Genomic DNA, 25,906 nt, shown 5'->3' on the forward strand with positions numbered 1-25,906 from the left:
AATGATTTATTCTGGAAACAGTTCTACTTGTAGGAATTGGCAACTTTGTGAGGAAACTAATGACCTGCTAAGCAAGGTTAGCATAGAATTTATTAGGTTCTTAAAGGTACTACAAAGAAAGAGAAGCAGTTCTTGCTAAGAATCTGCTCAAAAGTAGCATATGTTTAGAGTCTGTTAAGCTTTTCTTCAATTAAAAAAAAATCAGTCTTAATAGAGTACATTAAATTCTTTCTTATCTACATCAACCATGAAAACACATTTCACAGAGATAAACAGATTAGAAATTTTTCATTCCTATACATTTTTTAAATTGACTTATAGTTGATCTACAATACTGTGTTAGTTTCAGGTATATACCAAAGAGATTCAGATATATATATATATATATATATATATATATATATATATATATGTGCTTTTTCAGATTCTTTTCCATTATAGGTTATTACAAGACATTGAATATAGTTTTTAAAATTGAGGCACTATGGTTTTTCCAGATTAGGATTTTAAACATAGGCATCTAATGTAAATCTTCACTGTAAAATTACAATAACGAAAATGTTTTTAAAGATTAAACTCAGATGGAGAGGGATGACAGAAGAGCAGACAATAGGAATAAAATTTTGGAAACAGGAGTGCAGGCTAATGTATTAATGTACATTATTTAATAGACCTGAGAAAGCTAAATCCTAAGCTAGAAATCAGGAAAAAATGAAAACCAAACCAAATTGATCAGAGAATTCTCAAAGTCTTAGGAAACAACAGTTTGAGTCATCCAAAACTTGAGGATCCAAAGTTGGGTCTAAAATAAATGTAAATGTTTAAAAAATGATTGACAGGAGTTAGCTCCACAGATGCCCTCACCCGTGCACAATCATTCAGACTGCTTTCCCCAGCCTGGGCTGGGACACCAGGTGGAGTAAAGAGCATGACTCTGCTTTGATTTCTGTGGCCTCTAGTCCTCTGCCTCCAGGGAGCTCCCACAAAGCCCATAGACCTTTATCCTTCTAGGCATTAATATCCACAGAAAAGTGAGAGGAAGTATCACATAAGTGAAACTAAAAAGAGAATTTCATTTTTAAAAAAGGAGAAAATAAGTTTTTGGAAACTCATTTGGCCAACTCGCATGAAAACCCAAAAAGCAAAAATACAAAAAATGGAAAGAGGTGTTGATAGTTTAGGATATATTTCAGAAAGTGGAGCAAAAATATAAAGAGATTAAACTAATTGTAGAGAAAGTTTAAGAAAATATAGGGCTTCTCTAGATAACCAACATCTGAAAAAGAACATTTTCTGAAAGAGAGAAAAGATGAGTGGAGTGGAAACAATCAACACCAGGGAGGATAATCAGTTTAGCCTGCAAATGATGTTTCAGGAAAGTCATATTGGGAGCTGACGTAACCTGATGCCCCAGGTCCTTGCATCATCTTTAAGCTGGGAACATTAGTCTTGACAATGTGGGAATAAAGTTTGTGTCTTTCCATTCCACGAAGCCTGGATCAGCTGAAAATATTCCTTTAATCCAAAAGAACTCTTCTATCTCGACCTCCTCCTAAGATTTGATGTGCACCATGGTAAACTTAGAAGCAAAACATAGAGTAGCCCGTAGCCCACCCTGCCTGAACTTATTAGGGCTGAATGTGCGGCATTTTCCTGGCACTATAGCCCTGATAAATATTTCCACTGTGATGTGGCAAACGTTTCACAGGACTCCTCTATGACATTGACCATTAAGTTTCCCAGAAGGGGCTTTTATAAGGTCTCAGGGAAGCTCAAGTCCGACTGTGATCCATATACTCTCTTTGGTTTATTCTCTCCCAGGTGTAGTAATTTGTCCTTTCCTTACAAAGCTAAATTTGGGATTGCTACTCAGCTTTTCACAACACAACAACATATTTTGCAGGTATAACTACGTTGGACATAAATTATAAAGAACAGCAAAGGAATGATTAATGTTAGGTTGCTGGTTGCCTCTGGGAGTGGGAGAGGAATGTAATTAGGAAAGGTCCAAGTTCTTCTAAGGCACTGGTTATATTCTACTTCTTAACCTGGTTAGCAGGTACATGTATAAATCAATTTAAAAAAGCTTATAGAGAGAGATAAATTGGGAGATTGGGATTGACATATACACACTATTATATATAAAATAGATAACTAATAAGAACCTACTGTATAGCACAGGGAACTCTATTCAATACTCTGTAATGACCTATATGGGATTAGAGTCTAAAAAAGAGTGGATATATGTATATGTATAACTGGTTCACTTTGCTATACAGCAGAAACCGACACAACATTGTAAATCAACTATACTCCAATAAAAATTAATTAAAAAATAAAAATAACACCTTCTTACTGAGAAAAAAGTGCTTATAAATTCATACACTTGTCTGTATGTGTGAATTATTCCAAAATAAAATTATTTTTAAAAACGACCCATTTTCTATTTCCATTAAAGTCAAGAAGGTAAATTAAGCTAGTAAAGTATGTCACTTTTTTTTAGATTCTATAATTATATTAAATAAAGTCTGTAAAAAAGATAATTGTAAGTATGTACTGGCTGTTACATTTACACACAAAAAAATCTATTGGAGATAAGAGTTAATCTATTTAAGATTTGTGTTTTCTTCCATTATTTGTGTCATGTATGTGAATTTGCATGATATATATATATTTTATTTCCAGGCACTAAGTAAGTATATACAAAGAACAGTAGAAGATGGTGAACATGTAAGGAGAGAGAGAGTATGAAGTATAACCAGGTCCAATAGTATTCAATAGTTATAATTTTTCTAAGTAATATGCTTACTTATTTTTTTAAAAAAGTTTGCATCATATATTTTAGAACATTTTCTGCACTAGAAGGGTGAATTCTCTTGCAATTATCTTTCACAGTTCTTTGAATGTGCGCAATCAACTACTGCCATAGACTCATACTATCACAGTTTGGTAAGTAGATATAAACTTAATTATTCTGACTGACCTCTGCATGAGCACATAACGATCTAATTAGGAAGAGCGACAGTTCATTAAGCAATGCAAAACCCCATGTCTTTCTGCTTTATTAAAACCTGTTTCGTTTTACAAAAAGTTGATTCGAATACCATCACAACCTGTTTTAAAATGGTTAGAAATACCATTGTCATTTTTAATTTAAATCCAGAAAAAAAATGGATTTACCTTTGAGTATTTAACAAGTTAAAATCATCAGATATTTGTCAAAAGTGTCTTTACTAATATAATTTATTATCTTGCAGGAGATATTTGATCATAGAAAATATGTTTTGTCTATAGTGCTAATTGTTTTGCTGAGGTTGGGGGAAAAAGGAAACAGCCAAGTATTAGGCCTTGAAGAGGCAAAAAAAACAACCTATTTTTTTTTTTTTTTGCGGTACGCGGGCCGCTCACTGTCGTGGTCTCTCCCGTTGCGGAGCACAGGCTTCGGACGCGCAGGCTCAGCGGCCACGGCTCACGGGCCCAGCCGCTCCGGGGCATGTGGGATCTTCCCGGACCGGGGCACGAACCCGTGTCCCCGGCATCAGCAGGCGGACTCTCAACCATTGCGCCACCAGGGAAGCCAAAAAAATCCTACTTTATCTACTAAGAATAATTCAAACCAGCAAGAACTTGGAGTAGTCTCCCAGAAGAAATAGTTATTTCTTTATGCCATTTGCAAAGAAATATAAGATCAGGCAAAATGTTATTCAGCCAATGATGTAAATAGGGAAAGAATGAATTGAATGGCTAGGGCCAAGGTGAGAGGGACTATATCAACATGGGTTTGATCAGGAGAATAAACCATCCTAGACAATCTAAGAAGTAAATTGGAGGCCAACGTTATCATTGAAAGGAATAAAAGAGAAATTACCAGGAAAAGCTTCTGCTGGTTTTAAGAATGCAAGAGAGAAGGGAATAACAGGAGACAAATGTTTAGAGGTTCATATTTCTTCAGCAAAGCTCAAGTTCAGAGCCTGGCACTGAGATAATATTATTATTAGTCCTCTACTATTAGTTGTATGGTAGTTGCAGTAATATTTATCTCTATTTTGGAGGAAAGCAAAAACTCTTTCTACCGCAGCCTTTCACCTTATCTACTAGTGACTGAATCTTTCACTTTGTCTACTAGTGTTTTCTCTGAATCTTCCTGAATAATAAACTAGTTCCCTACAGATGAGGAAAAGTTGATATCTGTGTTAGTTTCTGTCTCCTGATCACATGAAGTCCTTAAAAGACACAGCAATGAAAATGATGGCCTTTAAAAGTCCTGTGAATGATCTCACTAATGCAGATTCATACCAGATAATCCTGAATTAAATGTGCAAAATGCATGATGGACCATACAGAATAATAGTAAATGTTGCCTCCAATAACTGGCAAATTCCTGTTTTTCCTTTAACGGGTTTTGGCAAATTTTAACATATGTGAGAGAGCATTGGAAGGTGAACCCAGGGGTCTCATTAACTGCTCCCAAAGCTTTTAGAGGGAGATGGGGCATGAATGTATTTACTAATTCTTAACTCACCCACAAGAGAGAGACTTTTCACATAAAGTTATCATATGAGATACTTCACTTAGAATAAGATGTTTTACATCAGTGTTTCAAAATTGTGCAGAAGTTGTGCCCTTAGCCTACTCCCTTTGAACATAAATTTTTCCAGATTTTGTAGCTGACCATACTTTTGCATTTAATACTTTTATCCTTCAGAATCTGTCAACTGAGAACTTTATTAATATTTAAGATTATATTAAACAAATTGATATCTTCTTGAGCAGATCCTCCCAAATATAGAAGTGATAACATTTAGGCTCCTAACTGAGACTTGTACAAGTTCCCATTAAAATGTAACCAGACAGAGAGGAGTTTCATATTTCAGAATCAACTTTTTAGAATAATGAAGTCTATATTCCGAGATTTGTATCCCATAATAAAACACATTATTAAAGGTTATATATTGTCTCTTCTATCGGGGTCTAATTCCTCCTTGCCATGGCACTGGTGATGAACCTCAGGCAGAAGCCGAAGGTAGTATTCACAGTGCTGATACCGTCCGGTGTGCTACATATTGTTCTATTTAGTGTTGATCATGGTCTCTCTTACCCTTTTTGGGACCATCACAATCTTGTTTTTCCATAATCACAAACTGAGAAATATGGCAATGGAAATATTTCAGAAAGCATAAGAAGGTGAAGAGTTTAGCTTTTTTTGCCTGCTCCAAACATAGTAGAAACTCTTTCTTGAGGTAAGGTCGCCCCACGTGACATGGCAGAAGGAACCCAGAAAGCGTTATCTGTCATGTGGAGTGACTATATGCTGGGTGTTCACTCTTCTAGACTCTGCATGGGCTCTCAACCTCCACCTGTAGAAGGGCTAATAAAGGTGGTCAACACTGCCTGAACATTCCCCGTGGCACCTCAATCCTCAGGAAAAGTCAGTCATCTTTAGCAGAGATCCCTGTGTCTACAATTTGGAAAGGTGGACCTTGAATGCCCCATGTTATCTGATGTAAAAGAAGACCTACATGTGACAGCAGACTCCTTTTGGGAGATTATTTCTATTTTCTGGCTATCGTGATAGCAAACAAATTACATCTGACTTCCCTAGTAGGGAATGATAATGAAGAGCAAATTTTTTATACCATTAGACTCTGAGGACTGGGACACTGCATTCCAAATGTCTGTGGACAATCCTTCTGCCCGGTTGCCAGTAGGGAGGGACTCCAAGATGGGGATTCCAGGCCTGGCCTGACCACTGTTTGACCATGACTCCACCCCGTAATACAAGCTCCATCTTGCCTCATTGCCAAAAAGTCATTCAATTGTTTCTTTGTTTGTAAAAATTATTTCTTCAATATTTTAACTGAGATGTAATTGACTTATAATAAACTACACATATATAAAGTATAAAATGTAATGTTTTGACAACATATACATCTGTGAAATCAACCCCACAATCAGAATAATGAACACATCCATCACCAAATCATCCCCACAATCAAAATAATGAACACATCCATCACCATTGAAAGATTCCTCATGGCACTGTCTAATCCATCCCTCACACTCTCCCCTGCTTCTTCTGCCTCCATTTACTGTGTTAAACACATAGAGTACAGTTATAATTGGTTTTATATCCTTGTCTGCTGCTCCCAACGTGTGTTCATTCTAGATTGTACCCAACTGATTGATTTATTGTCTCATTACAAATCATAATTTTCTGCTTCATTGCATGCCTGATAATTTATTTATAATTATTTTATTGGATGTCAGACATAGTGACTTTTACCTTGTCAGGTGATAGATTGTTTTTTTATTTCCCTAAATATTCTTGATTTTGGGTCTGGAATGCAGCAGTTGTAATCAGTTGAGCTAGTGTTTGCTCCAGGCCTAATTATTCTCTACTACCGAGGTAAGAAAAACTCCTCTGTGTACTCCACCCAATAACCCATGAATTATTAGGTTCTTCAGTTTGTCTGGGTGGTTCTTTCCTTGGCCAAAGTACTCTCCTCACACGTGTGCACTAAGCAGTACTCGCCTGGGTACTTGACTGGGAACTGCTGTGACTCTCCAGTTTCGGGCAGCTTCCTCTTCTCAGGCATTCCGTCCTTTGAGGTCTAGTTTCCCTCATTCCCCTGGACTCTTAGCTCCATCTCGACTCAGCGAATCCATCAGGTTCTGACTGGGTTCTCCCTCCCGACCTGTAGTCTGGGTACACTCTCCAGTCACTAAACTGGGACAATCGTGGGCTCACCTGGTTTGTTTCCTCTTTCCTGGGGATCACTGTGCCTTCTTCTTTAATGTCCAATGTCTTATACATCATCGTTTCATATATGTTGTCTGTTTTGTGCTTGCAACAGGTTGCAGAGTGAATGTAGTCCCTGTTACTCTCTCTGGGACAGAAATGAACTTGTCTCATCAAAATTTTATCTCCCTGAGTATTCTTAACTAAATAACACATTGTTCTCTCTTCTCTCATTCTTTTCATTTTGTGGGCTGTTATGTTTTATGTCTTTTTACTGTGATTTTAGAAATTTTTATGGGGGAGAGAAAATAGAAGCCTCCATTTAATCTGCCATGTTGAACTGTAAGTCTATGTTATCCTTTAGGGAGCTAACTCAGACTACGAAAAACAGCTTTCAGGAAAGGAAGGTTGATATAAGTATACAAGTCAGGAGTTTCTGAGGTAATAGAGGCAATAGAATATTGAAGAACAAAAAAAAAGACAGTGACACTGAAAATATATGGTAAGAAAGGGATTTGCTAGACATATATAATTTTTAATACTATTACAATTATGAAGAAATTGGGATAAATAATAAGAGGGAAGTTACCAGCTTGTGTAACTGACTGGAGTCTTTTATTGAGATAGAAAACACAAATGTTGACATGGTTTTAATTAATATGAATGTGTTGAGAGGGAGGGAATGGGTTTTTATTTTGGACAACTTTTATTTGAATTGCCTCCGGGAATTCAGAAATTGGGTCCAGAAAGAAATATCTGTCTTAATTAAGAGCAATCTTGGATTTGGTTTTAGTCAGCATATAGGTCAAAGATGAAGCCAATGGAATGGTTTGGGTTTTCTTGGAGGAGTATGTATTTATAAGTAAAACACCGAAGAGAAGAGGAAAAAAAAAAAAAAAAGAGGATAAGGAGAGGAGAAAAGAGAGATTCCTGGTGGGAGAGGAAGACTGGCATTAAAGTACTTCATGACTTAGAAAGAAGCAATGCTAGTGAAAGAGACAAAAGAAGAGTATTAGGGCTTCCCTGGTGGCGCAGTGGTTGAGAGTCCGCCTGCCGATGCAGGGGACACGGGTTCGTGCCCCGGTCGGGGAAGATCCCACATGCCGTGGAGCGGCTGAGCCCGTGAGCCATGGCCGCTGAGCCTGCGCGTCTGGAGCCTGTGTTCCGCAACAGGAGAGGCCACAACAGTGAGAGGCATGTGTACTGCAAAAAAAAAAAAAAAAAGAAGAGTATTAAATAGATCTCAGAAGAATTCACAAACATTAATTTGAACTGCAATTTGGAAAGTTTAATTAGGGACAAAAAATGCACTAAATAATGAGAGCATAAAAGGAGTTATTTGATTTAGCAAAAGTAAATTATCATTCACTATGTTAAGAAAAGTCCAGATAGACCTGTCTCTGTGGTGGCAATACTAAAATGGCTTGAGGAATTGAAGAATAAAAAAGATTCAGCATAGAGCACTGTTTCAAGAAGTTTATTTACTACAGAAAGATTAGTCGGCTAACAATTAAATGGGGAAACAATGTTGAGTGGTTTTTTCTTTGTTTTTTTCTGAAAAACAATCACATGTATTTTGCAGATTTTTGAATGAATGGTGGATTTGGTAAGAAAGAAAAGTGCTTTTAAGTTTGAATCTAATGAGATGGTAGAAGAGAGAGATGAAATATAAGAAAGGACATTTGATAAGTGACAGAGCGATGCCCAGAGGAGACAGCAGAGGAAAAAAAATCACAACACAAGTTGAGCAGTCGAAGGATTTTCCAGCATTCATGTATGTTCTGCAGTCCTTTGAATTTAAAGATTACATTGTTTATGTGAGCACCCATGAGATGTATTGTTTGTTTAAAGGCAGTTGAAGACTCTTTATTGGTGGCCAGTTAGACTGGTTCTAATAACTGTCTACTAGACTCACACATTTGCTGTATATATGAAATCAATTAAATGATTAAATAAATATCTCTTCTACCTTCAAAATATGCCATGAACCTGCCCACTTTTTTCACTTCCGTTGCTTTCCCCCTGGTTCAAGCCATCATTACCTCTCACTCAGATGACTGCAATAACTTCCTCACCGATGCCCTGGCTTCCTTTCTTGCACACTTAAAAAATACCTTTAAACTCAATGTCATAGCGTGTCACATCTCTGCTCAAACCTGCAGGGGTGTCCACATCCTATTGGGAATAGGAACCAAGGCTCTTACAATGATCCCCAAGTTTCTGCCCTGTGCGGCTTGTCACTACTGCTTTGACCGCACCTCCTACTACTGTACCTGTCACTCCACTCCAGCCCCACCTGTTTTCCAACAACTCACAACACCTCCACCTTAGACCCTACACACTGGGTGTTCCCACTGCCTAAGTCCCCTTTCTCTAGAGATTTATGTGGCTGTACTTCTCACCTCTTCTGATTCTTGTGGACCTCTCTGCCTTCAGGTCTTCGCTTTTATATGACTTGTCATCATGTCTAATCCGGCCGCCCTATTTTTCATTGAAAGTAGCTTCCTGCCCCTGATCCTCTCCATCCCCCTTGCCTGGTTTATATTCAGTTATTTAATTTATATTATTTAACTCCATAGTATTAATCATCTTTAGTACTAGCACATAACTTACTCATTTGCCATGTCTGCCTTTGCTAAAATGTCAGCTCCAGGAGGCAGGGACATTTGTCTGTGTTGTTTTACTGATGTTTCCCAAGCATCCAGAGGAGTACCTAGCACAGCTAGTGTTCATTAAATAGTGTTCAAAAAAAAATGCATATTCAAGTCTTAAAACTGTAAAGGTGCCCAGCTCAGTTCAACCCATAAATCACTCCCAACATCTCTTCTTCAATCCAAGACCAGGGAAGAAGGTGTGGGTCCACATAAGGTCTACACTTTTCCTACTATCCTTATGGTTTGACCTTGGTTTAGCTTTGAGTCGCTCTTATGTCACCTTCTCCACTTTGTCACAAATGTCAGTCACTACTCAATTTGGTTTCCTTTTTTTATAGTGTATTCCCTTCCTTTGGTTTACAAATATGCAAAGTATTCGAGATAATGTTCTTTGGTATATTTGACCTCATTGAATTCCAACCTCATTGATTATCTGGTCCTACAATTACATCGCCAACTGAAGAATAGCTCAGCATCAAAGAGCAGAATAATTGACTTTAGTTTTATTTTAATTTTCCCTCACCATTTAAAAACTGAGGAATCAAAAAAGTTATAAAATATTTTAACTAAAAACTATAAAGTTACCTTTATTTTCTGTAATATGCTTAAAAATATACATACAAGAAGGAAAGAAGTTTGACTTCTGTTATAGTTCCAGCCCTGCCAGAAAAATCTGTGTAACCTCAGGCAAATTATAAACCTCTCCAGACATCAGTTTTCTCTTCTGTAAAAACAACAGCCACAAAGAAACAAGGATGTTGGATTAGATATATAAAAGAAATCACCAATTTCTTTTCAGTTGTGAAATTCTCTCTATTAAAAAAGTATCTAAAAGATTGTCACAAATTACCCCAGTGTTCTACCTAATAAAAACATGAATCACATTGTTCTTTATTTACTCCGTGTGGAATGTTTCTAACAATTGTGTTTATATGTGATTACATTTTATGATTTGTTATGGTTTTACTTGATAGCTAGATCCTGGGTCACAGACCTTGGTCTAATTTGTGCTTGCTAACACTGAAGTTTATTTATGGCACTGAATAAATGATAGTGTAACAACACATTTGAAAATATCTGCCTAAGAGACAAGAGTTATTGCATTAATTTGCATTTTTCTTTCTAAAATTTAGATAAATACAAGTATTTATGGAAAGAACAAATGTTGTATGTTGGCTCTAAGATTTGTCTTCAGTATGGAATACTGGGGTGTTTATCCCTCATGTTATCTTGTTGCTGGGCTCTTTTCTAAGAGCTGTAGGGTAGTTTAGGTGACATATGAAAGCAACGCTGATTCAATTACATTTTCTATATTTTTCTCTGGTTATTTGCAAAAAAAAGAAAAAAAACCCACCCCCAAACAGCTAAATCAAACCGAATTCTAAAAGTATGACAGGCTGTAAAGAAAATTAGTGATTAATTGTAATTCAGATTTACAACAGTGTTTGTTTTTGAATGAATTAAATTTCCATTAAAATGTAAACCAAGAGCAAGCCCAGAGAAATTTGATATGTGTTTGGTAAAGCAAATAATTGTTACCATTTCTAAAACCTTTGGCTGGGAAATTTCTAGTGAAAAATATCTGTAAGTGATATTTATAACTAAAAACAAAAACAAAACCTTAATTTTTAATTCATTCTCTTCCCAAAGTCTCAATTATATTCTCTCAATTGCAATACAAATTAAACTATTTCTCTTTGTGAGGTGCACACATGTTTTGAATGGAGATGAGTTTTTAATCTAACCACACCACAATGGGTGCAGATCCTGGCTGTACTAGGTATTAGCTGAGTGATTCTGTCCAAGGCACTTGGCCCTTTGAATTCGCAACTTCCTCAGGCACAAAACGTAAATCATCCTTCCTTAGTTGGATCGTTGCCTTGATTAGTGATGTCTTAGGTGTCAGGCTCCTGTGATAGAAACTGACACATAAAAGGCATAGTCAGTGCTGGTTCCTGCCACCTTTTACTTCTTTTTACTCCAAATTCTGCTCTCGAACTAACCTCATGGGATATAGACTGGAAGATTCTAGAAATTTCGTATTTCCATTGCTTCTGCTTTTATGCATCCGTTAAATTCATTATTATAAAAACTAAGATTATTTAACAGCAGGCCAGCCTGCTCAAGTTAAACAAGGTAATGAATGACTGGCTCTCCCATGTGGATATGATGAAGCACAGAATGGGGCGTGGTAATGGTAGTTGGTTGAGGGTGTTAAGATATTGACAGTTATTGTGCTTTTTTATTTTAATATCTTGACTTTGAAGTAAACATATGTTTTAAGCCCTATCATTCGATGGGAAATTCAGACAGGGAAACCTATACATAAGTACCGAATGACTGAGTTAGATAAAAGTATGTACAAAATTTACCACTAAAAAGATAACAGTATTATCCTGTAAATGAAAAAAACATATTATGGAATCAATTATGGAAGATTTCATAAAAGAGTTTAAGACAAGTTTTATAGGAAGGGAAGGGTATTCTTGTGTAATAAAGAGTAATGACAAAGTCATTCAGAAGTACTCTTTGCCAGAAAATCCTGTGTCTCAGAGAACATTTGGTGCTGGCCTGGAAATTTCTAACCTGAATCTCACTCTAAAATGGGAGAAATGCAGGAAAAGTTCATATACAGCAGGATCATTTTACCAGATTTGTTTTGGAAAAATAAAAAAAAACAAAACTTTCTTTCCACTGGTTATAACTCACTACTGAGTCAGTTTCTTGTTCATGAAATGCTTAATTTCCTTCCAGTTTCACCGACTTGTCATTTCTCATATTTAATGCTACCTTTGTATGACTAACAATTGCTGGATATCAAATGAATATGACAGTCCCCTCAGACACAACAGATTTTTCTGTGTATATGATTAATACTGAATGATTCACTGATATTAGATGTAGTACATATTAATTAGTATCTTTCCCTTGACATGAACTCTATGAAGGCAAAAGCAAACTTCAAGCATTTTTTTCTCCGGAAACCAACAGGCTCTATCTAGTTAAAATTGTGACACAAAGTGATATGTTTTTCTTGGCAACTTTCAATTCCATTCCTATATTCTTTTTGTTGTGCTCCTAGCACTAAGGGAGGGTGCCCTATACTAATAGCCCATGGAACCAACATCATTATGTCCACTTGCTCTGCGGTTCTACTCCATAAAGAGCTCACATTTAAGCCAAAGTGTTGAAAAGGGTAATGAGATTTTATCTATTCTATAGGAGGACATTTCATTCATTCTATAACTATTGTATAATTTTTCCTATTTTATTTTCATCCAGCAAACATTGACTGAGCATTTAGAATGCATTGGGAACATAAAGACTTCAAGAAACACGAAGATGAATATTACATATTCTGTGATTTCAGTGAGTATGCAATATTGTAGAAGGAAATATTTATAAACTAATAAACTATTATAATAAGAAGAGCAATAAAAGAATTATAGACAGAACATCATGGGGCACAGAGAACTGAATACCTCTGTAGCATTTCAGTATTCTCAAGTTCGCGTAAGTGAGAACTGTGGGTGTTTACGTAATTCTGATAGTCAGTATTGGGCTCGTAAAAGGTTATTCATATAAGGTAGGTGACCAGCTAATCAACTAGTACAGTGTTATCCTTACCAAAGTATATAGTTTTCACATCTATATTTAAAATTTAGTACGAACCAAGTGTTATTGGGACTGTAATTGTGTTGCTCATTTGATCAAATCTGATCACATAACTTTTAAAACTTCTTACTACTGGTATTTTTGAATGGTTAGCATAGATAAAAATGAAAAGTATGAGAAGCAGACTGGTTAGAGTGGAATGGTTCCTTCGAGACATCAGTCTCATCCAACTCAGATCACATGTGTTAAAATGTTATTGAATGGATTTCCACATTTAAAAAATGGACCATTTCAACAGCAAGGGAAGATATTGTAGGTAAAAATCAAAGGTGAAAATCTATAATAGATGACCATTCTGTCTGTGGTATTTTTGCTTCTTGTGGAAATCAAGATGTTGAAAGCAAGGCTCAGTCCCTGCCTCCATGACTTGTTCTCAACTATCAATGGTATAGAACTGCTTACTGAAATCTGCTCTCCTATATATTGGGTTGTGAATTTTGAATGTCAGAGATTTTCTCTAGTTTATTATCAACTGTTTTATTCTGTGGCTTTTTAATTTATAGGAGTTTTGAAATTCCCCTTGTTTGAACAATCTAAGTGGTCGGCTATCTTTGTATAGGCTTGTAACCCAAAGAAGTTTCAAAACCCTCACACTATGAATCTACCATTTATCATTCAAGTCATTAAAAATTAAAGAAGACACAGAAAACTGGGATTAATATTCTACATTTTAGAATTGTTTATATCTGAACATAATAATAGAAATAATTCCCAAAGTATATTTTCTTCTCTGGTTAGCACAAAATCTACCAGATGCTTACGAAGTCCTTTTCTTTTTCCTTCCTGATTATCTTGGCACTAATGTGGCAGTCAGCTTATGTCTTTTATTCAACTCATAAAATCTTGGCCACCTGTAATTTTGAACATTAAATTCTTGATTCATTCCTCCCACCCAATTATATGATACAGCTATATAATTCTGAGGTTTTATGAAAGTATAAAAACTCTTGAAATATGTGGCTTTAAAAATGAATACATCAGAATATTCACAACATATTCATCATTTTCACAATTTAGGGTACATATTTGTTATTTATACAATATATGAATATTATTCATAGTACTAATTATTTCTAATTATTTATAATACATATTTGCTAAGTTCTACTATTTAAGAAGTCAAGTAATTTTGTGTTATTGTATCTGGGGAAAATCATATGTGGTCAAAATGTATCATAAAAAACACGTCTTTACTGAATTCAACTTACTAGTTTTTTATTGAGATATAATTGACATAAGATTATACTAGTTTAAGACGTACAACATAATGATGTGACGTTCATATATACTGAGAAATGCTCACCACAGTAAGTCTACTTAACACCCATCAGCACATATAGTTACAATTTTTTTCTTCTTGTGATAAAATGCATACTGACTTGTTAGAGGGATATGATGTTCATCATCTTCATTTTAATGGTGAAGAAACTGAAACTCTGATTAGTCATTTCTCACTGGGTGACAGAGCGGCCATTGGCGGCCCAGCAATAGAGCCATAGTCTCAGTTTTCCTCTCATGCCACATGTCGTCTGACCTGACGAATTAAATGAGAGTCCAATCCATGGTTCTCAAGACTTGGTCAAAAATAGAGATAGTGATGATATAAAGATCTCAGACAGTATTATAAGTGTTATATAAAACTGATGAAGTCTTCCATCAGTCTAACTGTTGTTTTACAAGTAATCTCTTGTTTCTTTCTGGGTGCTTTTAGGACTTCTTTATTTATCTTTATGTGTTTGCAGTTCAGCAGAAGCAGAGAGAGGAAGCAGTGGCATCAACAGTGTCATTGATTTTCAGAGAAGTTTTTTTTTCTTGAAACTATTTAGCATGTAATAACTATCGATTTAACTCAGAGAGGAGGGTCTTGGAAAAGGTCAGTGTTTTTCCTTAAAAGAACTCATGCAGGAATGGAATCAACATTCACATTTTGCTGGTTATTTATTTATTTAATTTACTTTTGGCTGCGTTGGATCTTCGTTGCTGCACGCAGGCTTTCTCTAGTTGCGGCGAGCAGGGGCTACTCTTCGTTGTGGTGCACTGGCTTCTCATTGCAGTGGCTTCTCTTGTTGCGGAGCACAGGCTGTAGGCGTGGGGCTTCAGTAGTTGTGGCTCGCGGGCTCTAGAGCACAGGCTCAGTAGTTGTGGCGCACCGGCTTAGTTGCTCCGCGGCATGTGGGATCTTCCCGGAAAAGGGCTCGAACCCGTGTCCCCTGCATTGGCAGGCGGATTCTTAACCACTGAGCCACCAGGGAAGCCCCATTTTGCTGCTTTTAAATTAGTTAAATTTTTAAACTAGTTATTAAATTGTTTGACCATTATATCAGCATTAAAGGCTAACAATCATCTTACAGTTTCTTGTTATTATTTTCTAGTATTTACCAGTTTTAAAGACTCTTCAAATTAATCAGTGTTATTTGCCTTATTGAATTTTGGAATCCATTCTTGGCAGTATATATGTATATACACATACACAGCATATATATGCATGCATGTGTGTGTATATGTATGTATATATATATATATGTATGTGTGTGTGTATATATATATAGTTTCTTACATCTTACTGATTTCTGGGTTCAAACGTCTTTCTTCCTGAAGTATATATTTGGTAAGTTTTTCATGAAAATCATATAATTCCATTTTTCTTTTAAAATCTCTGCTTCATTCCTCAAAATTGTATGTAGTTTACTGTCACTTTTCAATGATAGTTTACTTACCTTCTCCCACAACATGGAAATAGCACCCCATGTTTTTCTGTTCTCTCCTGTTGCTATCAAGACTTTCATTAATCTAATTGTTGTTTTGTAGGTAGTCTCATTTCTTTCTGAGTGCTTTTTAGCCTTATTTACTTGTCTGTAGTGTTCTACTTTTACTACCATGTGATCAACTATATTTTTTTATTCTGCTCAAAATTTGGAGCATTTTCAAATTTTAAGATCTTTTAAGATTTTAAGATCTTTCCTCAGTTCTGAAAATATTTTCAAATACTGTTTCTCTTCCATTGTTTCTATTCTTTTTCTCTGAAACTTCTTTTATAGATAAGTTACAGATTGTCTTTCTATATTTTATGTTTCCTTTCCCATCTCCTTAACTCTCTGTGCTGATTTGGGGTGATTTTTCAATTGCTGCTCAACTATTAGTTTTTAATTTCTATATGTTCTCCAAGTTTCTTAACTGTCTCTTTGTTTTATTTTCACACTGCTTGATTACTTACTTAGGGGATCCTTACTTTGTATTTCTCCAATCATTTTAAAGGTAATTATGTTTTAATCTCCTTGAGATTGAAGTTTCAACATCTCAAGCTTTGGGGGAACACATTTCTCTTTGCAGTAACTACTACCTTTGTTTACAGTGGATTGTTTCCTCTCTTATTTGCAATATTTTTAAATGATCCCATCTTATGTCTGACATAGGTTCTTTCTTCCATTGTAGAATTCCTATGCAGCACGAGTTGTTGAAGTTTCTTTCCAAATAGTTTTTTTTTTCCCTTTGTTTTTGTCAGAGGCTCTGGCCCTTGACAAATTTATGTTCATTTCTCAGTTTGAGCTTTCCTATATTGTGCAATTAGTGTAAATTCTGGCCTCAAATAGATTAAGAGTTTTGTTTTTCATAGGAGAGAAATATTCTCACCTAGGGCTAGAGGGAGGCATATTTACCGTCATCTCTCTGAATGAGAAGATAGAGTGTATTAGCCCCCTCTCACTAGGGTTGTGGCCTGTAATTCTTAGCTATGTGATGCCATTCGTCATCTACCGCCTCTTCTCCTGGTGGCCTAATGATCCTCCAGGCCCGCCAGGGCCGTCACTTTCTGCTCCTACCAGGTCCTTCGGTTTCCTCTTCATTTCTGGACCCTACACATTTGCTTTCTTTTATTGTGAGCTTGAACTATTATTGAAAATCATATATTTGCTTTTTCCAGAATCCTTTGTTATTTATATGGGGAGAGATTCTGGCTATCCTGGTCTACCGTTTTGCCAGAATCAGACAAATTTATTTTTACTCCGTTATTTTAAAGCAGGTTTTCTTCTATACTTGGGTAGACGCCATCAACCCTAATCACAGAATAATTTGCAATGAGGCTTATTTCTGCACATGGGCCTGAAACTGTCTTTACATAAAACACACACACACAGTAATATATACATGTAAAACAGAGTCAGATGGTGAGATGAGATACAATTTAGCATATTTATAACTTGCTCCATACTAATGGGGACAGAATTTGTTAGGAAGACCTGTTGTGAATGCCAAGAGAAGCCGGTCCAGGAATGCCAAGAGAACGCCTGCAGGGAGGATATTGTACTCAGAGGTTGGACTGAGGTAAATGCATTGATAGGATACAGTGCTTTCAAAACAGGAAGTATATTAGAATCACTTAAGGAGCCTTTTAAAAATAATCATAAGCCTAAAACTGCTTTCATGTGTTTAGCTGGGCCTAGGAAGCTGTACTGTGGTAAGCACTCCAGGTGATTCTATGCAGGTAGCTTATGGTATATGCAGCTGCTTTGGGAACCATTGGGAAAAGGCAAAGTAAGAAACTGGGGTAAGGAAGCTGGTTTATAAAGTGCTTTGAAGCTTCCAATAAGGAATCTATGCTTTACCTGGATGCATGACAGGGAGACCCAATTCCCAAAAGGCAGTGAAAAGCCCCAAAAGGCAATGTGATGTGAAAACAATAGAATGTAAGATACATTTATCAATAGCACCAACTAAATAACTGTTAAATCTGCTTTGATATGTATGGTGAAGTATGAATTAGATCAGGGGTCAGCAAACTCCACCCCAAGGGCCAAATGTTGCATGTGGCTTGTTTTTGTAGGGCCAGTGAGCTGAGAATGATTTTAAAGAATTATGGGCGGGGTGGGATTGGGGGAGAGTTTGTGACAAAGATCATATGTGGCTCCCAAATCCTTAAATATTTACTGTCTGACCTTTTACAGAGTAAGTTTGCCAAGTCTCTGAATTTAGACAGACTCAAGGTTTTTCCGGTACTTGTGGCAAGTTAGCAAGGCTTCGGCTACAGTGTGACGAGGAGAATAAATGAAAAGGAGCTGCAGCAGAATGAGGCAAAAGCAAGCAGGACTGGGGTAGGAGCCGTGTCCAAACAGCTATCAAAACTAGATTATTAGAGCACCAGTGACCGAAGGATCGTCCATGAGATGACGCAGTGACCTTTTTAAAAATGCAAATTTAATCTTGTTTAAATTGAAATCCTTCATTAATGTCCAATCCCCCTCAAGATAGAATCAAAACACAGTATCGTACACTAAGCTCTTCATGACATAGTCCAAACTCACATTCTTCAATGTGTCAAAATGGATCCACCGTAATCCTTGCTCACGGAACCTTTTAAAATCCTGCGCACATGCAGAATACTTCCACTTTGTTTTTGTTGTTTTATTTATTTACTTATTTATTTGTTTTCAAAATAAAGTACATAGTTTAAAACTGCAATTGTACCTGTATTATAATAAATATCAACTGTTCCATACTCTACTTCTGATTTCCTCCCCAAACGCTCTTTCTAATGTTTCCATTTTTTCCTGGCTTCACCTCCATAATTCTAAATAATTTCCTCATAATCTTATTTCCTAGTTTTCTATATTAAATATCATCCACTTAATTCTTATTGTTGAGATCAAGATTTAGCACTTCTACACTACCCATCCCCCGTCACATAATCCCTTCCCTTCTCTCCCAATATTATGTCACCATTTTGATATTCAGTGTCTTCCTAGAACTGCTGTTTTTCTGATGTTTGACATCTTAGATTGAATCTATGATTAGATTAGTAAAGTGTCAACTGAAGGAATGAATTAGTATCCATAGGAGTCAGAACCAGAAAATGAAGGGGGAGACTAGTTCTATGTGCTAATAGACAGGAATTTATTACTGAACTAAGCAGGATGGTAATCAATCATCCAATTAAATAACCAGTATAGTGTATCTGGCTTATTTCTAAGCTTCCTAGCACGAGGATCACTCTTTAAACTTAAGGGTGACTATTTTGAGGTGATCTGGAACAGCAACTGGGGCGGCCACCACCTTGATCTAATATTTACTCTAATAACTTATACAGTTGAGAAATTTTATTAGCCCTGGACATTCAAGGTCTTTTTGTTTTAAGTTTTACTGGGGTATAGTTGCTTCACAAAGTTGTGTTAGTTTCAGGTGTACAGCAAAGTGAAGTCAGACAGAGAAAGACACATGTCATGTGATATCGCTCATATGTGGAATCACGGTCTTTTAAGTTCCTTTTTTTTAACCTTTTTGGGGATAAAAGTAATCTTTTTCAAAATATGCAAGGCCCTTATTTTCTGGAACTTTTCCATTGCCTTTCTGTTCTGATTTCAAAGCAGCTAATTTTTTACCAAGCTCATTTCCTCTTCCTTTCAATACCTTGACAAAAGCACCTAGCACAAAGCATTACACACTATCATGGCACTGTTTCCCAAACTTTCCCCCTAAGCTACAGAGCAGGGACGTTTTTTACCTTCCAAGTTGTTATAGCAGGTAAGAGTTTTATTAAATGTTTTGCAGCAACATAAGATGAATAAATATCCAGCCATCTGTTCTGATACATCTTTTTACTTACCACCTCCATGTGACTAATACCGTATATTTTATCTTATATGTTGGCTATAACAAATGCTATGTATTTTACTTTTTTCCCAATAGCAGTGTCCCAATTCAACGTAGCGATTACTATATAGGTAACGATGGGACATAGGAGGGTGACAATTGCATTTTGAAGTATCAGTGGTTTATCTCAGTAAAGGTTTATATCTGCCTCACATTACAGGTTAATCAGATCATCAAGCCAGATCTCCTCCAACGTATGACTCAGGAATCTGGGATCTTACCATCACATGTTTCCAAAATACTGAAATCATTTGCATCCAGCTGCATTAATAAGAAAGAAAGAATGTGTGGAAAGTTTCTTAAGAGTCTTTAGAGACCAAACATAGATTTAACATACAGAAATTACATACACATCCTATTGGCCAGAACTAGTCAAATAGCCTCCCTTGATTAAAAGGGGCCTTGGGTATGTGACTTAAATATATGTATAGAAGCAAAATAAAAACATTTTGGTGAACTCATTACATGGTGCTGCTACAATATACACAGTGTAGATTACACAGCCAATAAATTGTAGTTGGATGAAATAAAATGGACTCTTGAAGTCTGCAATACAAAAAATATTTCAAAATCCATACTTTAAGGATTAAAAAATGGTTTATAGATCTTTACATATTTCTGGAACCTGCGGCTGGTTGAGAGAGACTAATTTCTTAAGCATACCATTATTTGACAATTTAATTGCCTTTCCAACTTTTAATAAATTTTTATCTTTTACCTAATATCATTTTTACAAACTAAGAAATACTAGCACACCTGACAAGTTGAGAACAACAGAGACATAAATTGCTGTTGATACAGGGTTATTTTAATTCATGTCCTGAGCTTTAGATATTTGTATAATATACACTTTAAAAAAAAACAGGAGAAAAAACCCCCAAAGTTGGCAATCTGAAAAGACAGGTAAAACTGACAAATCTTTAATCTGACTAATGAGGAGGGGAAGAAGGTGGCTCAAATAAATGATAGGAATAAAAAAGGAGCACATAAATAGATGTAATATTATGATAATATGAGATAATTAACACTTTTATTCCAAAGTATTGAAAATTGAGAATATTAGAAAATACCCAGAAAAAAATAGAATTACTAAAAATGATTCAAGTAATGGAATACCCAGATAATGCTAGATCCACTAAAGAAATTAAAGCAGTAGCAGAAGCTCTGCCCACAAAGAAATCTCCATACACCAATCAGTCAGAAGAAGAGTTAGAAACATAGGCAAAAAATGAGTTTCCCAATTTATTTTTGGAGGTTTTTATAACCTTGTTAGCAAAATCTGACAACAAAATTATGAAAAAAGGAAATATGCACGTCAATGTCACATATAAATATACTTAAAATTATAACATATTATCAAACATAATTCAGAAATATATAAAAATTATATCATGATCAAGAAGTGGTTTGCTACAGAAGTGTAACATTTAACATCAGAAAATGAATTAATAGCTTTTATTTCACTCTCATATTAGGGAAAAAGTGAAATCAACCATTTCAATAGATGAAAGACATCAATTTAGGATGAAAATTTTTAAAATGGATAACAGAAGAGAATTTCCTTTTATTTACAAGAAACTCTGCAAGTAGTATCATATCCGTGAAACACTGAATTCTTTCCCTTTGAGATTACACTGATAAAATCTTGAAATCTTTCTTTTTGAGATCCAGAATAAAAAAAGAATGGCCCCATCACCATGTTTTTTAAACAGTTTTGAGTGATGTCATTCAGGAAAAAAGGCAAATACCAAGAAATCTGATGCAAAAAGATTGCAAAGGATGAGAATAGTCACTAATTGCCAATGATATCATTGTATGAATAGAAAATCTCAAAAAGCCTACCTTAAATTATTAGAATTAATAAAAGGGTTAGATGGATAGCCATATACAAAATTAACATACACAAATCAATTATATTTTTAAATATCACTGAAATTCTGTTATAAAGTAAAATAAAAAGATTCAATTTACAGTAACACCAAAAATGAACTACATAGAAACAAATCTAATAGAAGATGTGTAAGACCTCTGAGAAAAAATGATAAAGTTTTGCATAAACAAATATTGAGGCACATAAATAGAAAGATATGCCATGTTCATGGTTTAAACACAACAAAAAGTGATGTATGTATTTAAGGCATTCCAAGTTAAAATACAGACAGATTTATTTTTATGGCACTTGATAAGTTGATTCTAAAATTTATATGGAAGGGCAATGGCCAAGATACCATAGAAAAAAAGCAAACGGAAGACTTTGCTCAAGCACTTAACTATATGTACCTATGCAAAGATATCATACTTATAGTAATTAAGACAGCTTGGCATTTCTAGTAGGATAGGCAAATATCTGATGGAATGGAATAGGGTACTCTAAAACAGATCTACTCGTATTTGGATACTTGATTCATAAAAACCGAAATGAAATACAAATAAATGAAGTCAATAAAATTGAAGGTCCACATCTGACACCACATGAAAAATAATTCTTGTGGTTTGAAGACTTAAATGTAGAAGTCAAAACTATAAATGTTTCATACAAATTAAATATAAGTAAATGGATCGTGACTTCAAAATATGAAAGGATGTTTGAACATATGGAAAATGCTAATGTTAAAGAAAAAATTGATAAATGCAACTACGTAAAAATGAGGGACTTCTTGTCATTAGCACCTACCATAAAGAGAGTAAAAAGACAAGAGAAATGGACTAACTTGACTAGAGTTTACAAAGAAAACTATTCAAATGTTCTGAACCCACAAGAAATCATGCTCAACCATGTTGAATTGTTCACGGATATGAGAATTAAAAACACATCTGATAGATGGGCTAAAGTTAAAAGTCTAAAAATTAGTGTAACAAAGCAGGACCGTCTGGGGCCTTCGCAGAACAAACCCTTCCTCCACATCCTCTGCTTTAGCTCCTCTCTAAAGGATCTAGATAATAGTATTTGATGAACATTTCCTGAGTTGTTTTACAGATGTGAAAACCCCACCAAATGGAAGATTATAACTACTAGATGACCATGAGCACATATCCCCCAGGCCTTTTGGAGCCTAACGATTGATAATGGTAACCCCTGTGACACTGCCCTTTTACCTCACCATCAACCAATTATAGAATTGTGTACAAGCTGGTCACATAAACTGTGCCCCGCGCCCCCTCCACCATCTGGCCTTTAAAAATGTTTTCCTGAAACCCATCGGGGAGTTCAGTCCTTTTGAGCACTAGCTGTCCCTGGAATACTTGTATGGCACCCTACAATAAACAAAGCACTTTCCTTCACTACAGTCCGGTGTCAGTAGATTGGCTTTACTGTGCATGGGCGAGTGGACCCAAGTTTGGTTCGCTAACATTAGCAAAACTGGCAAGCATGGGAATGAAAAAAGTAACACAAACGCACTAATCGTGGGACTATAAATTCATATAAACAACTTGAAGAATAGATTGTCATTATTTAGTAAAAGTAAAGATACACATATCCTACAAAGCTACATTTTAATTCTTGATATATATCTTAAAGATAGTTTTTTTAAAAATATTTGCACCTTGATACAATTATAAAAACACTTTTGGCAGCATTGTTTTTAGTACACAAGAACTGACAAAAAAACCAAACCACAAATCCATAAATAATAGAATGAATTTATAAACTGTTGCATATTTATATAATAGAAAATGATATGGGATGAAATAAACACATCATAATCACCTATAGCATCATGTATTAATCTCAGAGACTTAACGTTGAATGGAAAAAAAGGCAAAAAGCATGTATACAGGCAGTGTGATTTCATTCATATGAAGTTTCAAACCAGGCTAATTGAATTATATAATTTGGGAATCCATACATGCTTGTTGAAACTATAAAGAAAGATGAGAAGTTGATTTTTACAAATTCAGAAAAGCAGTTACCTCCAAGAGAAATTTGCAGAGAATTTGGGGGACATCATGGATGCTAATTATGTTCTTTCTTACCATGAGTAGGTAACATAGATTTTAGGTTCCTAATAATCTAATAAAATTGTATATAGATAAACATATGATTCAGTTGCATTTTTGATATATTAAGCTATTAAAATGAAAACAAAGTAGGATTGTAAAGATACAGAGAGAAGTTTTTTAATGCTATGTTAATTACCAATCTAATTGCAAATGAGGAAAGCAATCTAATTGCAAATGAGAGGTAGGAAAAAAATTTGACTTTTTTTCTTTGTTTTAGTCAACTTTCTGTTTTGCTTGGTATTTTCTATATAGATATTTATAATATTTTACAAAAACTAACTGTCCTGAAGCTAATGTCGGATCAGCTTGTTTTCCTAGGGTAGTGCTTCTTAAATTTTATTGTCCATATGTATCACCTGGGGATCTTGTTAAAAATGCAGATTCTGACTCAGCGATCTGGGCTGGGGCCTGAGAGTCTAGCAAGGGATTGCGCTCTTTTCTGTTAGTCCAAGGACTGCTTTTTGAGGAATAAGGCCCCAAGCCATGGGTTACTGGAGTAACTGGAATTCAACTGGTAATCCATAAGTAGGGTGACCATGGATTTTTCACTCACCTTTTGCAAAAAAACTGGAACATAGGTTCTCCCTAACTTTTATGCACGCTATAGTTTAGGACGAAATATTGTGAATATCATACCAACATTGTCCCAAAAGAGAAAGACTTTGAAATGCATAATAAGCATTATGAGGAAAGGCCCTTGAGTTAGTGATAGAAGTTTATATTTTGCAAAATGCACAGTAGAGAAAAAGTTACACCCCAGTTGAAGTGGGTGTAAATTTCCCATCTGCTGCTAGCTAGACAGTCTGGACCCCAGAATCTTCTCGCTCCTGAAATACTTGTAAGACATCATCTTATTCCATTTTAATGGTATAATCTCTGTTTTGGTTTGAGATACTGTTTTGTTTTCTCTTTTCATACATTTTTATTTTTTTGAACTTAAAGTAATTTTGTTTGATTCTATCTACTTTTTCTTCCTATTCTGTGATTTTAAAATTACTTATAAATCAGCTTTGTAGAGCAAAATAATGTCTGTCATTCAACAAACTCAGTGTCTCAGGTTGCATAATGAAAGCTTGTATTTTTATAAGTAACTTACAGTATATTTTGGAAATCGTTTCATTTTATTCTTAGTACAGGTGTGAAAAAATAGATGTTGGAGTTTCAATTACTTGATTCATTTATTTGTAGAATGTTTTTGTTAAAAACTTTAAATATTTAAGGCAATGGTCCAAAACTCTGAGGAAAAAACATAAACAGCAACAACAAAAAACAAGGAGACTGCATTTTTATAAAGTAAGTAGCCAATGAAAACTGATGCATGGATTTCAGTACAAGATAAAGTCATTTATATAATATTCCATTAAACTGATGGTAGAAAACAAAAGCAGATAAAAGATGACAACCATAATTAAAGTGAAAAGGCTAGGGATCCTTTTTGTCTTTGAAACAGCAGGCTCTCCTCATTTTATCTACTAAATGTCACAGTGCAAACTTTACTTCTGCCAGTATGAAAGGGGGTCTTAATGAGCCTCATTTAATACCTCTGTCCATAGTCAGGCAAAATGTTTTTAAGTAATAGAGATGAATGATTATGGTTTAAGTCATTTAAGATTTTCAGAATAATCAATCATATTCAGGACCGAAAGAGCCTGAAACTTGAGGTATGATTCTTTTGATAATGACATATGGTTTTCAAAAACATAGCAGAAACTGACATTCCAGAAAAACAAAATGAGTGATTCACACCCTAGCAAAATCTATTATCACTTGCAGGATATTAAATGCTTCTGTGCCGAGTTAGTCATAGATTCTGGCCTAACTGCAGGAGGCACGACTGATATTCCTAGTTTTTCAATCTTATTGTTATCATTTTTGAATTCTTGTGAATCTGTGAACATTTATTCACATATGAAGTATTTATAATTAAACAGCCGTATCTCTTTCATTGATTCGTCATGGAATTGACATGGAGACTTAGCATAGAGAGCTTCTAGAACTAACTCCCAGTTAATACAAAAAGAAATTCTCTCTAAACTATCAATATCATTTGCCTTCTCAGTTGTGGGTTGATTGCCAGGAATAGGGTACATTCTACCTGTAAATGTGTCTAGTCAGGATTTTGGATGTCTTTATTAAATAATCTATACCTTTCCATTAAACACGCATCTCTCAAGCATATGTACCAGGCCTGATG

This window comes from Phocoena phocoena, chromosome 18, assembly GCF_963924675.1.
Source record: "Phocoena phocoena chromosome 18, mPhoPho1.1, whole genome shotgun sequence".
Taxonomy (NCBI): Eukaryota; Metazoa; Chordata; class Mammalia; order Artiodactyla; family Phocoenidae; genus Phocoena; species Phocoena phocoena.